This window comes from Strongylocentrotus purpuratus, unplaced genomic scaffold (genome assembly GCF_000002235.5).
Source record: "Strongylocentrotus purpuratus isolate Spur 01 unplaced genomic scaffold, Spur_5.0 spur5_scaffold_5, whole genome shotgun sequence".
NCBI lineage: Eukaryota > Metazoa > Echinodermata > Echinoidea > Camarodonta > Strongylocentrotidae > Strongylocentrotus > Strongylocentrotus purpuratus.
In genome coordinates, this window is record NW_022145611.1 from 9,096,013 (window position 1) to 9,110,185 (window position 14,173).

At 37.4% G+C, this 14,173-nt stretch overlaps 1 protein-coding gene across 2 annotated transcripts in view; it reads right to left on the reverse strand.

Moving 5' to 3' along the window:
* LOC583322 (disheveled-associated activator of morphogenesis 1-A) overlaps positions 1-14,173 on the reverse strand; it is a 106,421-nt gene that overhangs the window by 47,536 nt on the left and 44,712 nt on the right. The window lies entirely within an intron of this gene.

Sequence of the window (14,173 nt, forward strand, 5' to 3'; positions counted from 1 at the left end):
TCCGAGTGAATGAAACTACCTTTAGCAAAATGGCATTTAGGAGGGATGACATCCTACATTTAATGATCTAAACATTGATCAGGTAGAGAGGACATGATGGGCACGTTCTAGGCATTAAACACTTCGGAACCTAAATATCAAACCACTCAGCATCCATTTAATCGCAAAATATTTAACGGGAAAGGGCTTTATCCTTTATGAATGGGTGGGGATGGGAGGGGGGGGGGGGGCGAAGTAGATGCACGGCCATCACTTTTCATCATACTTACTCCACATTAAAATGCACTCATGGATTTATATGGTTAATGAGTATTCATTAAATAGAATTTACAACAACAAACATTAATAGTGAAAAGGGTTGAAGGCAGATTGAAGTGCATGGCCATCATTTTCAACTTAAAAACTTTGAGGTTTAATCTCCTTAAACTGCATCCATGAATTATGCATCCATAGCAAGCTTATAAAATCCACAGTGAATGCAAATACTGCAGAATTTTGTTTTAATTCGGAAGCAGGTCTTGTTAAAATGTATTACAGTTTGATTAAAGTTATCAATTATAATCATTTGAGACAGAAAATAATCCTGTTTACATCCATACTGATCTGTAAAATCACAAAGTCAGATAATTTCTCTTGACAGTTCGTAACTAAATAGTCCTATCAAGCAGTAACTGCTGAATGGCACACTTGTGATTGCTATCCGTTATCATCATGTCACAAACATAATCATTTTCCAACTATGGTATACACATACATGGATAATTTCTATTGACAGTTTATTTCCTACTTGAACAACAACAACAGTCCTGTCGGCTCTCTTGGTATTGCCTTGATGAATTATTGTGAAATGTTTGTTGCCTGGAACAGGGATTGGTGGTTAGCCGTGACGATCCCACAGGATAGTACATCAAAGTCATTCAATATGACTTTTATGGGACGACAACAATTACACTACACAATACAGCCATATACGGAGTGGAGTAAACTGCGACACCTTATTGCAATAAAAGCCACTGGAAAATTTAACTACACGGTGTCATGATAATAAATGGACTGGAAAATAATTGCAGGGACAGTTATCCATCTTTCTGAGTTGATATACAAGGTGGGAAGTCACTTTTTCTCATAATGCAAAAGTACTTTTATATGGTCTGTTCAGACTGGGGGAGTTTATACGAGACTCATATAAACAAACGTTGTATAAAGAACCGTCGTAGAGCAAAAGGGGTGTACAGAATAGATAAATGTGACAAAATCGTATAAAGGAACATCGTATTTAATAAGAAACTAGTTTTGAAGATACATCAGTCAACATGTGCTAGTCAGGAGGGGCTTGCTTCTGATAAGCCCAACCCAGTTATACCCTTTCTGTACGACACAACATTCAGATGAGAATGGGACCAATTATTTTCATTCAAAATGATGCTCAAACATGCATTTGACAGTGCGACATTTTGTAATGTGACGCCCCTTTATAAGACATTCAGACTAGACAAATTGAATATCGTATAGAGATACGATTCTTGTATAGCAATACATTGAATTTTGTTAGTCTGAATGCGTGGTAAGATAGCAAGGATGCTGCACTCGGTAGTGATTGTCAAATAAAAACAGACTCTTGTTTGATCCTATCCACCTGGAATCCTCAAACCAAATGAGAATGTAATGAAAAGAGAATTGCCATTTTATTGAAAACCTTGTTTTCCTGGCATGTACATGAAGGACAGCTTTGGGAAATTGTCTGGACAAGACGACTTCAGATTCAGATTCAGATTTTATTTCCGTTTCAAAACAAACAAAATATAAACAGACATAATATAATACAGTCAAATATAATATAAACAAAGTAAATTCAGTATTATGTAGAACAAAATTTAGTTGATAAGAAATATTGGGAAAAAACAGTACTGAACAATAGAAAAAAAAATGACCTTGATGAAGTAATTCAAAACGGAGGGGCTTGCTAAAAAAGCAGAGCTTGTATGAGGCAAGCCCCTGACTTAGTTACATGGATACGCTTAAATAATTATGGTCGAAAGCTAATACCAGTAAAACACACAAAAGGGAATACAAAAAAAAAGAAAAAGTAAAAGTAAAAATAAAAGTAAGATAAATATAGTAACAGAGAGAGAGAGAGAGAGAAAGGGGAGAGAGCAAGAGAGAAATAGAGAGCGAGAGAAAGGCAGGAAGAAGGAGATGGGGACAGGAGGCAGGTACACCACCAGGTCGTTAGGCTTGTTTAGATTATTCTTAAAAAAGAAACAAAAAAGGAGGAAAGGAGGAATAACAAAAGGAAAGATTTGTTTTATCTTTCCGTAGGTTTAGATTTTTGAGCTTGGCTTGTTGGTGGGGAGTATTGGCTGATTAATGTTTTCCTAAGTTTACGTTTAAAATTGCTAAGACTAGGGGCTTCTTTTATATCGTTGGGAAGAGAATTCCAATAGGCACATCCAGCGAAGACAAATGAATTCTGTGCAAATAATGTTCGTGTTAAGGGTAAGTGATAACAGTTCCGTTGTCTAGTCGGGTAATTGTGTACAGAGGCATTTTTGCAGAACATATCAGAAAAAATTGCGGGGAGGTCGTCTTTACTTAGTTTGAACATAAATTGGCCGAGTTGGAACACATAGATATCTTTCACTTTGAGAATATTATTTTCGAAAAATAAAATATCTGTATGAGATCTGAATTGTGTTTGAAATATTATCCTGAGTGCTTTTTTCTGCAGCAGTAGGATCCTATTTAATTGTGTTTGTATTGCACATCCCCATGCTATAATCCCATAATTAATGTATGGTAATATTAAGGTATGATATAATGTAAGAAGAGTTCGAGAAGGAAGAAAGTATTTGAGTTTATTGATAATACCGATGTTTCGTGAAATGGTTTTGCATATATTATCGATGTGAGTTTTCCATGATAATTTTTCATCAATAAACACTCCCAAGAATTTGGTTGTAGAAACATTAACAAGAGCAGCGTTATCAAAAATAATTTCACCTGGCAAACTATTGATTTTGTTGCTAAATAGCATGTAATTGGTCTTCTGCAGATTAAGTGATAGTTTATTAGCCTTGATCCAGTCAGTTACATTTTTTAGTTCAGAGTTTACAGTTCTAAGTAGTTGGTTCGCATTCTCATGAGAAAAGAAAATGTTGGAGTCATCTGCAAAAAGTATAAATGATAATAAATTTGAAGATTTTTGAATGTCATTAATATAGGTAATAAAAAGAAGGGGGCCGAGTAGGCTACCCTGCGGTACACCACAGGTAATAGGAAGTGTAGAAGAATTACAGTTGTTAACCGATACAAATTGAGTCCTATCTGTAAGGTAACTCCTGAACCACTCCAAGGCCTTCCCTCTAATACCATAGTGAGAAAGTTTGTGAAGAAGAATTTCATGGTTTATAGTGTCGAAGGCCTTGGAGAAGTCCAGGAATATACCTACAGTATGCAAACCTTTATCAATGGAAGTGGTAACTGTTTTCATAAAAGACAAAATTGCATGCGAGGTGCTATGATTTTCACGGAAACCAAATTGGAAGTGTGAGAAAATATTGTATTTTTTAAAAAACGTGGTTGTTCTTGTAAAAAAAAGTTTCTCAAGAACTTTAGATAACGAGGTAAGTAAGGATATGGGACGATAGTTAGTAACGAGTTGATTATCACCTTTCTTAAAGAGGGGTATGACCTTGGCGATTTTCATTTGATTAGGTACCCGACCTGTATGAAGTGAAATATTAAAGATATGCACCAAGGGATGAACAACAGCTCTGATAATTTTCTTTAATAAGAAGTTGGGAATACAGTCAAACCCGGCGCTCTTCTTAATCAGAAGATTGTTAACAATGTTTATAATTTCTCGAGTGTTTGTAGGATTAAAAAAGATGGAATTTTGGTTAGGGTTGACAAGAAAATCGTTAAATGATTTGGTACTCTGTGGCACTTGTTGTGCCAGTTTGTTACCCACTTGTGAAAAGTACGAGTTAAAATTTTCAGCGATTGTATCAGCATCATCGGTGATAGTATTATTGGTTTTGATTTTGACTTTGAATTTGGAAATATATTTAAGTAAATTGTTCTAGGAAAAAGAACTGGTTACTGCCTACATTGCCCAAGGGAACAAATTTCAACTCCCAGATTGATTAATTAAACTTTTTTTTAGCAATAGTAAAGTCTTGTAGATGGTTAAAGGTATTTATTTTATTATTCACATTGTAATACTCCTCTCCCAAATTACAATAAAATGATTCTGTATCTCAAGAAATGAGAATCATCCCTTTGAAATTAACAAGAGCATAAATTTTTCATTTCATAAATGAATTCCTCTTACATCTTATTCTTCAAGTACATGTATGCAACAAACTTGAAACTTTCTAAATAGGCCTGTCTTCATCAGTTTGCCAAATAACCCGCTATTTTAACTATCCCGATCGCAAAATAACCAGTAAATTTGCGTCCTCATCAGCCGCAGTTTTCAATCAGCAAGATATTTGGTTGAGAAATATCCCGAAAAATCTCGGTCTTGTTTCCAAAATATCCCGCTATTTGGAAAATAGCGGGCTAATTTGCGCTCATCCGAGCTTCTTTGTGATGAGCGCATCTGTCTGGTGAAGACACAATTTCGAGCTTGAGGATAATATCCAGAGTCTGAAAAATAGCGGGTTATTTGGCAAACTCAAGCTTATGAGGACAGGCCTACTATACCCCTAGCAATCTCGAATCAAGCTGAAGCTTCTTTCAGTTTTGCGAACTTTCACGACCTTTGTGTACTTGAAACCCGCCCTTCAGGCTGATCGGAATCTACAGTTTCGGAGTGTTGTATCTCCCTCTATGGTGAACACTTCACCGAAATGACCCTGGCGAGACCGCATTATTAGAGCTGACAACTTCAATTTGTGTACAATAGAACATTGCTACCGGCAAATCTGCCAGGCACACAATAAAACGACACTTATCAAATCTAATAAACACATTCTTGTGGAAGGCACATAACGCCACCAGTCCCAGAGTATTGGATTACGCAGACTGAAGTCATATGTCATGGGGTCATGTACCATTGAGCGAATGAGCACATCAAATTTACACAAAAGCTTGGATTAGGATTTCATTGCATTGGTATAACAGATATATTTTCTATTTGCTGAAGACGAAATTGCATGACGGCTCTGTATTCATAAAATTCCATGGATGAATTCAAGGATGACAGTTGTCACTACTTTTTGAATGCCACTAGTTTTTATCATCGATCATATTTGAACAAGGGTGCGATCCAAGTGACATATATTTTAGACAATATGTCACAGTTCGTTCCACTCTTATACCCTTGTATTCACAAAACAAACTGCAGTTGCATCCTTTTCTCACTCTCTCGGTACCATTCTTTATGCAATACAATTATATTATACATGTAGTTTGTTTCTAGTTTGGATATTGATCATGGGGGGGGGGGGTTGGTAATAGTACGGGTTAAATGGGGGGTTTAATTATGCTGTATATCTGGCCCTGTTGTCACAGTTCCATGTTAGCCATTTTTCTGCTGGCATGGATATCCCCAGGTAATGTTATAATGGTGGCATTTTAGACTAGAAAAAAAGTTCATTTATTGGTTATATCTTCAACATTTCTAATGATGTCAAATGGCCATTTCATATTATCAGATTATTATGTTTTGCATTTGTTCTATTTAAATAATAATTTATGTAAAACATTTCAAACAGCGAATAAAGTTGGGAATAATCTAATCACAAGTCCTGACAAAATATAAAAGTCCTGCATTTCTGAAAGAATTTGAACCAAATTCATTTTATTGAATTCATGGGATAAAATGAACCAGACATTGAGATTCAGCTTGTGAATAGAAAATAGAAAATGCATTTACACAAACTCTTCACTCTTATATGTACAGAATTATTACGAGTTTGTAGAACTACCAATGTGATACTCTAGTTGGCTTTGCAATGGTATTTATGCTTCATATGTGCTGTTAATAGAACGACAATCTATGCTTTAAAAAATTCACAGCATGTTCAAATGGAGCTCATTTGCAAGTAGAGTTGAGTTTGAATAACAAAGTAAAGTAATTATTCAAAACAGAGGGACTACTGGGTGGAAATTAGAGGATTAAGAAATGTTTGTTATGTCTAGTACAAATCAATATCATGTTTAATAAACATGCAGTAAAAAAAAAACTAGTTTCATAATTTTACAAATTCAGTGCTGATGTATTGCTGTCAATTTGAATCATATTCAACAGCAGAGCACTCAACCGCGCTGTTTTATTAACCACAATTCTCCCATTTTCCCCCGCTCTGGTATCGTGAAATCCTTTTCAATCCTGAGTTGAAGTCCAATATGCTTCACACCTTCATGTTTTCATGAAAACCCGCCGACTGACGTCAGACACAAAGAATGCATTGCCCAGAGAAGGTGGGATTGTTGAATTGTTCGGTGTATTCTAAACATTCATGACACATACCAAATAGTGTTGTTTTACCATAACAACTCCAAGCTTCATTAAATATTTGGAAGTTTTGTCTGTCAATTACATCTCACAAAAATGTGTAAGCCTTTGTTGTGAATACAAAACATTTCTAGGTATTTACCCATTCTATCAATAGAATGTGCTGTTTGTGTTTTTTTTAAAGAGAATACTCAATCCTTACAAAGTTTGGTCATTCAAAAATACTTACAACATTGGTTGTTCATATTTCAAAAGTTGTATACATCAACTAAATCAATGCTTGTGCAGCAGAGATTTTGTATGGTTCAGATAATATCAAGTTGTGAGGATGTTTTAATTTATTTAGACAAATTGTCAAGAATTTTTAAAAATATTTTCAATTCTGTTTAAAATTTAATTTGTGATGCTGTCATTTTGCAGTTGTTATAGTAAATAATGAAAAAGGCAAAATATGTCTAAATCTATTTTGAGCATCTACCTAACCTCTTAAAATGACATCCTATCTCAAACGTCGTACATTAAGCATGAATAATGCACATTTTTCCCTCCTTAATTTCCACATTAATGCCTTTGTCATAGCTTCAGTTCGTGGAATGACAGAGCAGATCTGGTTGAAACCGCACTTTTTTAATCAGCCGTTTCATCTTACACGGCTACATTTCCAACAATTTCCTCTTGGTCCAGGAGGTGTTACAATCAATATCACCACATCCTCAATGAGACAGTAGTTCTGTCACTTGATATTCAATTCATCAACCAAATTATACCCACCAGGTATTTTAAGAGTGTTCGGAGACTAGATACAGAACTTCTGTGAAATTGATAGGGAAAAGGACCACCCCCTCCCCTCCCCCTCCCTCCCTCTCTCTCTCTTACCCTCCCTCTCTGTATGGCCAAAGAATTTTTCTCTGGTATGACGAATGCAGGAAATATATATAGAGAGTTGCTTTGCTCAATATTAATTGCAAGGCAGAATTATCAAATAAAATATCAATTTTTGTTGTTCATGTATTTTCATGTCGATAAATCATGAATATTGGAAAAGAAAATACTAGAGGGTAAAAAAGTAACTGAGCAATAATCCTGAAACTATTTCATCATTATTATAATATCAAACACATACTTTTTACTTCAATTTAATAAAAAAACACTTTTCTTCAGTATGATGTGAAATATACAGGTACAAAGTAGGTCACTGTTTAACCTTTACTCAATTGTTATTCTTTATCGCACCATTGGCCACCAAACACTGTAAGCTGCAATGGGATGGGGTGTAGTGAACATTCAAAATCATCCAAAAAGCTCTTCCAAAAGCATGCTACCCCTTCCCCCTTCACCTCTAATCCGTTATTATCCCACTTGGAAGATTTCCATACATCCACACAAAAGCGTTTGGGTCTTTTGGGGTTTTCAGGCTTTATATTTCACTCCTAAGGTCTCTGAGATTGAATTCTTAATATCAGAGATTATTTTCAAGTGCACTGGTTAATATCAGGCCTAGGGCAACAGGACCAGGATCTGGAACTAATCTCTTTCCTGTCTACTCAGAGAAGGAAAGACCCTTTTTCATTAGACCAAGTTTTAAATATAGCCTGCTAATTCGCAGTGAAGACACAAATATTGTGAAATTTCAATCTAACAACAGTTGGATCAGGATATTACCAAAATCAAACTAGGGCTTCATCTACACAAAGTAGCCAGTTATTAGTTCAAACATCAGGCTAACTAGCTGGTGATGACATACTCGAGAGTAAGTTATGATATGCTTTGAAGCCCCGAGCTGATTCCTCAAGCAAGTGGGGACTGCTCCACCTCTGGCTAATCAGAGAGGGGGGAATTCAAACTTGGGACTTTATTTTTGAGAAGTAATAATCACGCTAATGTCTCAAACTCGAACTTGTTTGGGCTAATGAGAACGGGCCATGGTGCACATCATCTACTCTGAGAAGGAAATGACCTGCTGGCCCTCTGGAGGGCCATAGGTCCAGGATTAATCACTAGAGGCCAGAGTTTTCTCTAAATCTTATGATGGAAGAATCTAGCGCTTCCATCTGACAGCTCTGCCGTCATCAGGGGCAAGGGCTGGACCAGAGGTATCCATCATGACTTGCTAAATAATTGCGGTTCCTACAATATATTTGACCAGTTTTTGAGAATTCCATTTGTCACGAGGTATTCCTTGTAGACTGAAATATATTCACTATAACTCTACTAGAATAAGATTAAAAATAATAAGATTACTGTTAATTATATGGCTGACTTCAAAAACAAAAATGCAAACTAAGTAATGATTTTCAAAAGTTTGGGCAATGTAAATTTACTCTCCCACATAATCCTTCATAAATAACTTCAAAACACACAGATAAGTTTCGCAATTGTAATTTACTCCGTCTGCCACAACCTTGTACGAAAGCAAATAACGGACAACCCTAAATACCTTGGCTAACAGAAAGCACAATATTTTCCTTTCAAAATGTAGGAAATCTGGATTTTCGGCAGAAATAGGTCAATGAACATGTAATGACACTTCTTTTATTTCTATATCTGCCCGACTTTGCCCAAAATATGATAATAAAACAACATATTTAAATGGCTGACAAGAAAATTATTCCCTTTCACAAAATCTGAAAAGTTTGGTATAGATTTTGTTTTGAAAAGCAAGAGCGATAAAGCAGTGATTCATAAAAGACGTGACATCATTCATGGTGAATTCCAAATGCAGATGGAATGGAAGAGAGGAACAAATTGATTGAGAAGATGATGGGCTCCAAGTACAAACACCATTCGCCCGGGGGCATGTTGAGATATGGTTTATGATGAGGAATTCATCTTTGAGATGGAGATTGAATGCTGGAAGATAAACAAGGGGTAATGGATGGACTTGTAAGTGAGGGTGGGAGGAATGGGAGGAGGGGGGGAGGGGGAGGGGGGAGAGAGAGATGGAGGAGGGAGAGACAGGGGGAAAGGGGAGACGGGGGAAGGGGAAGAGAGAGGGGGTTTGGAGGGAGGTATGGAAAGGGAAAGAGAAAGAGAGGGAGGTACAGAAAGAAAAAAGAGAGAGGAAGAGTGGTCGAAAGAAGAAAAAACAAGGAAGAAAGAGATGGGGAAATGGATGTAGAGAGAAGCAGGACATACTGAGAGAGCTAGAGAAGTGTTTATATGTACATCTTCTGCTGAAAGCAGAAACTATACAATAATGAATATTGGTGAGCGAGGGAGAGGGAGAGGAAAAAGAGGGAGAGGGGGGAAAGGAAGTTATTGTTAAGGAAGAAGACAGAGGAAGAATGAAAAAAGGAGAAAAACAAGAGATGGAGGTATGAACAAGAAGAGGATACAAAACAACAAGAGATGGAGGTATGAACAAGAAGAGGATATAAAACAACAAAGTCCAAGCAAAGATGAAGAATTATAAAAGAATTATAAAGAGGTAAAACAACACAATTCACTAATAAGAGATACACCTACACCAGCACAGGGAAACAATCTTCAGACAAGGTAAAGCAAGGAAAGTAGAAGATAAAACTGACAAGTGAAGAGAGAGATATACAACCATCCAAGCAAACAGTTGAGATAGAGGTGATAAAGTTGGCATACTGCAACCGCCCCTTTCCCCTCCCCTCCCCTCTCCTGCACAAATGAAGCTGTCAGTTTGGGATGTTTGTGTCTGGTTGACACCCTTATTGATGTTTCAGAGATTGATTTGTGCCTGCTGATGACGCCATTCATTCCTTATCATGACCTGATTCATGCGCCCATCATAACAAACCTTGACTATGTGCTAGGCATACCGGAGTATAATTAGAAAGGTACACTAGAGATACATTACAAGCACAGCAGTAGACATTCCAAAATGCCTTTACATTATAAATGTACCACTTGCTATAATTTTAAGGTACCCCTCCCAGCCTCCCCTGTCCCCTTGAAACCTCTGCTGTCATTCTTTTCCTTTTTCAAAAGCTAAACTCCATCAATATATTCTTTTTAATTCATAAAAGCGCATTTATTCTTTGGCCTCCATATATCGTTATCATTGTATATTTGTTAGTCGACAGCTCCTCAAAAAAAACTCTCCTAAATCCAGTTATATATTTATTCCTTCAAAAATAATAGAAAAATTGTCCCCTTCCCCTAAAACACTGAATATCTTCAGAGAGTACAGGTACTCACTAAAAAGCACTTTGTACTTAATATCAAACAAACTACATACTCCTCTTTTCCTATACAAATTATAATACATCCCTTCCCATATATTTTTGGGATAGGGGGGGGGGCTACCACATTCTTGCACCCTACGAGTTCACTTTGTGCACCATACCGCAGAAGTCAGACAATTTCTTTCGATACATTTGTTTTTCATCCATCAACTCCTCACTGCAATCTGGATGTGACTTGTTTGTTCCTTGCAACAGATTTATTTCATCTTGCCAGCCAAAAATATCCCTTCTCATCCATCGTCAAAAGAGACAAATTTTAAGGGTTTCGAAATGCTCTACAAAAAAGTTCATCATGTCATTTATTAAAGCAACACCTCCATCATGTAAATTTGTACAGACTCCTTGACATGTGTCAACTCATATCATCTTATATGAGCCTAATATCCTTCTGGCCCTAAATAGGCATCTGAACTATATAACCTACTCTTCATAGAGCCAAGAAGACAATAGCATGTTCAGCCGAAAGAAAATTTATACAAGATTCTAATAAAGAAACGTTGTATCAAGAAATTAATATGACAATTGGCCAATCAACAGTGTGTACTCATTATAAGCCCCGCCCAATTATACAATTTTTTTTTTTTGTATGATGCGATATTCAGACTAGAGCGGGACCCTAATTCTTTATCAATTTTTAGTTCGAGACGATGCTCAAACATGCGTTTTGTTATAAAACGACGTTCTAAAATCGTTTAAAATCAAATCTTGTCAACCTACACAATGCATTCAAGTTGTCAGAACACAAGTTTAAAATCAAGATGCTGCGTAAAGAGTTCAAACAAAGAGGATGAATAAAGAGGATGTAAACGGAGAAGGCAGAAGTGGATTAGATGCTTCTCAATCAATTCATTCTCGGGATGCACCGAGCAACCCACTAATAAGAGCGAATGTGAGGATAGCACGCTGCCAGGTATGTTCAAGTGATCATGTGATTGATTATGACGTCAGGTGGGCCCATCATTCACAGTCTTCATCCATTCAAGCACTCCAAGAACTAGAAATCGCTCAAGATCCGTTTGCAAAGCGAATTTACTCGAAAGAAAATCCTCCTGCATCTTGAAAATCCAATACTTAAATGCCATTCATCTAACAGCACTATAAAAATGAATAGGCCCATTTAAGAATCACAGACCATTTCTGAATTTAAGGCAAAATTCAAAAGCATATCATAAATTATAGCACTCCCATTGAATTATTTCCATTAAATTCAATTACATGAAAATAGCCTTAAGTTGAAAGAAAATATGGCAATTGTGAAAAATTAGTTTAGAAAATAAACCCCTGGCCACAGGGGCACAGAAATATTTGAGGGTTCAATACAAATTTAATATCAACTGCAAAATTAGCAAATCCTGACTGTGAGGAAAGATCCTCCTCTAAACTTTTGTCAGGAATAAACATGATATGGGACCTTTCGAATGTCGTTTCCCTTCTCAACATCTTAAAAATCAATGCGTGCCTAATGCCAAGAGAAGATCTTTTAATTGTTTGATCAAATCTTTTGGGTGTTGTTGTGTTCGCAACTTGGCAGCAAATGGGAGCCGTTGGATCACTTCCTAAATCATACATCTGTTCTTTATTCTATTGGTTTCCTCTACAGACATGCAACAAACCCCCATCCATTCTCCCCTCCCCCTCTTGGCATCATAAGGTCCTTTTTCATTAGCCTGAGAGTTTGAGATATTACATAAATCAGCAACTCCTCCGAAATATTCTACATTTTCTTGTCTCCATTGCTTCATGAATCAAGGATCGTTTTGTTACATGACGTTTCTTTATACAAAGTTCAGACTTTGACAAATGTAATTACGTAGCTAAATGATGAATGCTCATATTCTGAATGCACAGTGAAAGTCTAGAAGACATTGCAGGTGTTAAAGCCAAGGTCAGCGTTTAGGCCTTTCCTGCATGACTGGCTATTACTAATGATCCGACAGGAAGACGCCATAAAAGTATGAAGTCATTTCATAAAGACCGTCTCATCCTGATCATATCCTAATCTGCCCCTATATGATCCAGTATAAAGAGCAGTCACAGACTTGGATCAATATGAATTTGGATATGTGGGTCATTCTTCGGCATAAATGGGGGCAGTGAGGGGGAGGGGGACATGGGAAGGGAAGGGGAGGGGGTCAGGGGCAGGGGGCAGGGGAAGGGGGCATTTCTAATGATCCAACAGGAAGTTGGGATCAAAGTGTGACTTGATTTCATAAAGGCTGTCTCCTAAAGTGCCTGTATCATCCAGTGCAAAAGATGTCAGACTTGGATCAATATGATTTTACTATTTGGGTCATTCTCTAGCATAATAAAGGGGGATGGAAGTCAACAAGAAAAATGGGAGACGAGGGGTGGGAGAGGAGCATTACCAATGCTTGTACAGCAAGATGCTAACTGATTTCACAAAGGTCTTCTAAACTTATCTACTCTCTATGATCAAGTGCAATAACATGCAGTCACTCACAGACTAGCATTATGATTTGATCTGGGTCATTCTCGGTGGATGACGTTAGGAGAGACAGTGGGAAGGGGAGGGTGAGGGGGGAGGGGGAGAAGGGAAGGGTGTCAATGTTAATGAACCAACATAAAGAGGGTCTCCTAGTCATATCTTTCCTTATGATCAACCACAAAGGCAGTCACAGGACAGTGTTTGACCTGGGTCATTCTCTGGTGAGGGATGGGGAGATGGGAGGGGGGGCGAGATGGGAGGGCGAGGGGAAGGGGGAGGGGGGGGGGGAGGTCATGACTCATGATCCCACAGGAAGACACCATCAATGTATAAAATGATTTCATAAAGAGGGTTTTCTTATCAAATCTGCCCTCATGATCAAGCACAATCACAAAATTGCTTTAGGATTTCATCAAGGCCATCCCTCAGTGAGGGAGTCGGGAAGTCGAGGGGTAACTTCCTCCTGTAAGATCTATATTAGAACCAATTAAATCTCTAAATTTCAAAACCGGTCATTCACCATTGAAGGTGTAGAGGGGGAGACAGAAAGGATATTATCCGTCCCTGAGATAAAATATAAAAGCAGTCACAGACATGAATTATGATGCTATCAATGATATTGATCACAATCATCCGTCATGGGGGAAATGGGAGGGGGGATTGCATCAGTTTGGAAATGGACTTACTGATGTGAATATCTACACACACTTTGTGCATGAGTAGACCATTGGGCATAATTACTTCAAAAAATAAAATCTGAATCAAAACAATTGAAACCATCTATACATTACCACACATAACCCAGGGGAAGAAGCAGGCTACACTAAAGTTTCTTGTATTACAAAATAAAAGAGAGAATAATCCCATATCCAAAGGAGATCAGTATCCGTGCGCTTGAAGCCTCTTCTGCGAGTCTTCTCTACCTTTAATAATTGGTCAACCTACCGTGAACCAATGGATTAAAGGTGTCTACAAGATCAAGGGTAGTCGCTGGATTTAGAATGGGATGACATTCAAATGGCCTTGTAGGCCAGGTGACGAGAGAGCCCA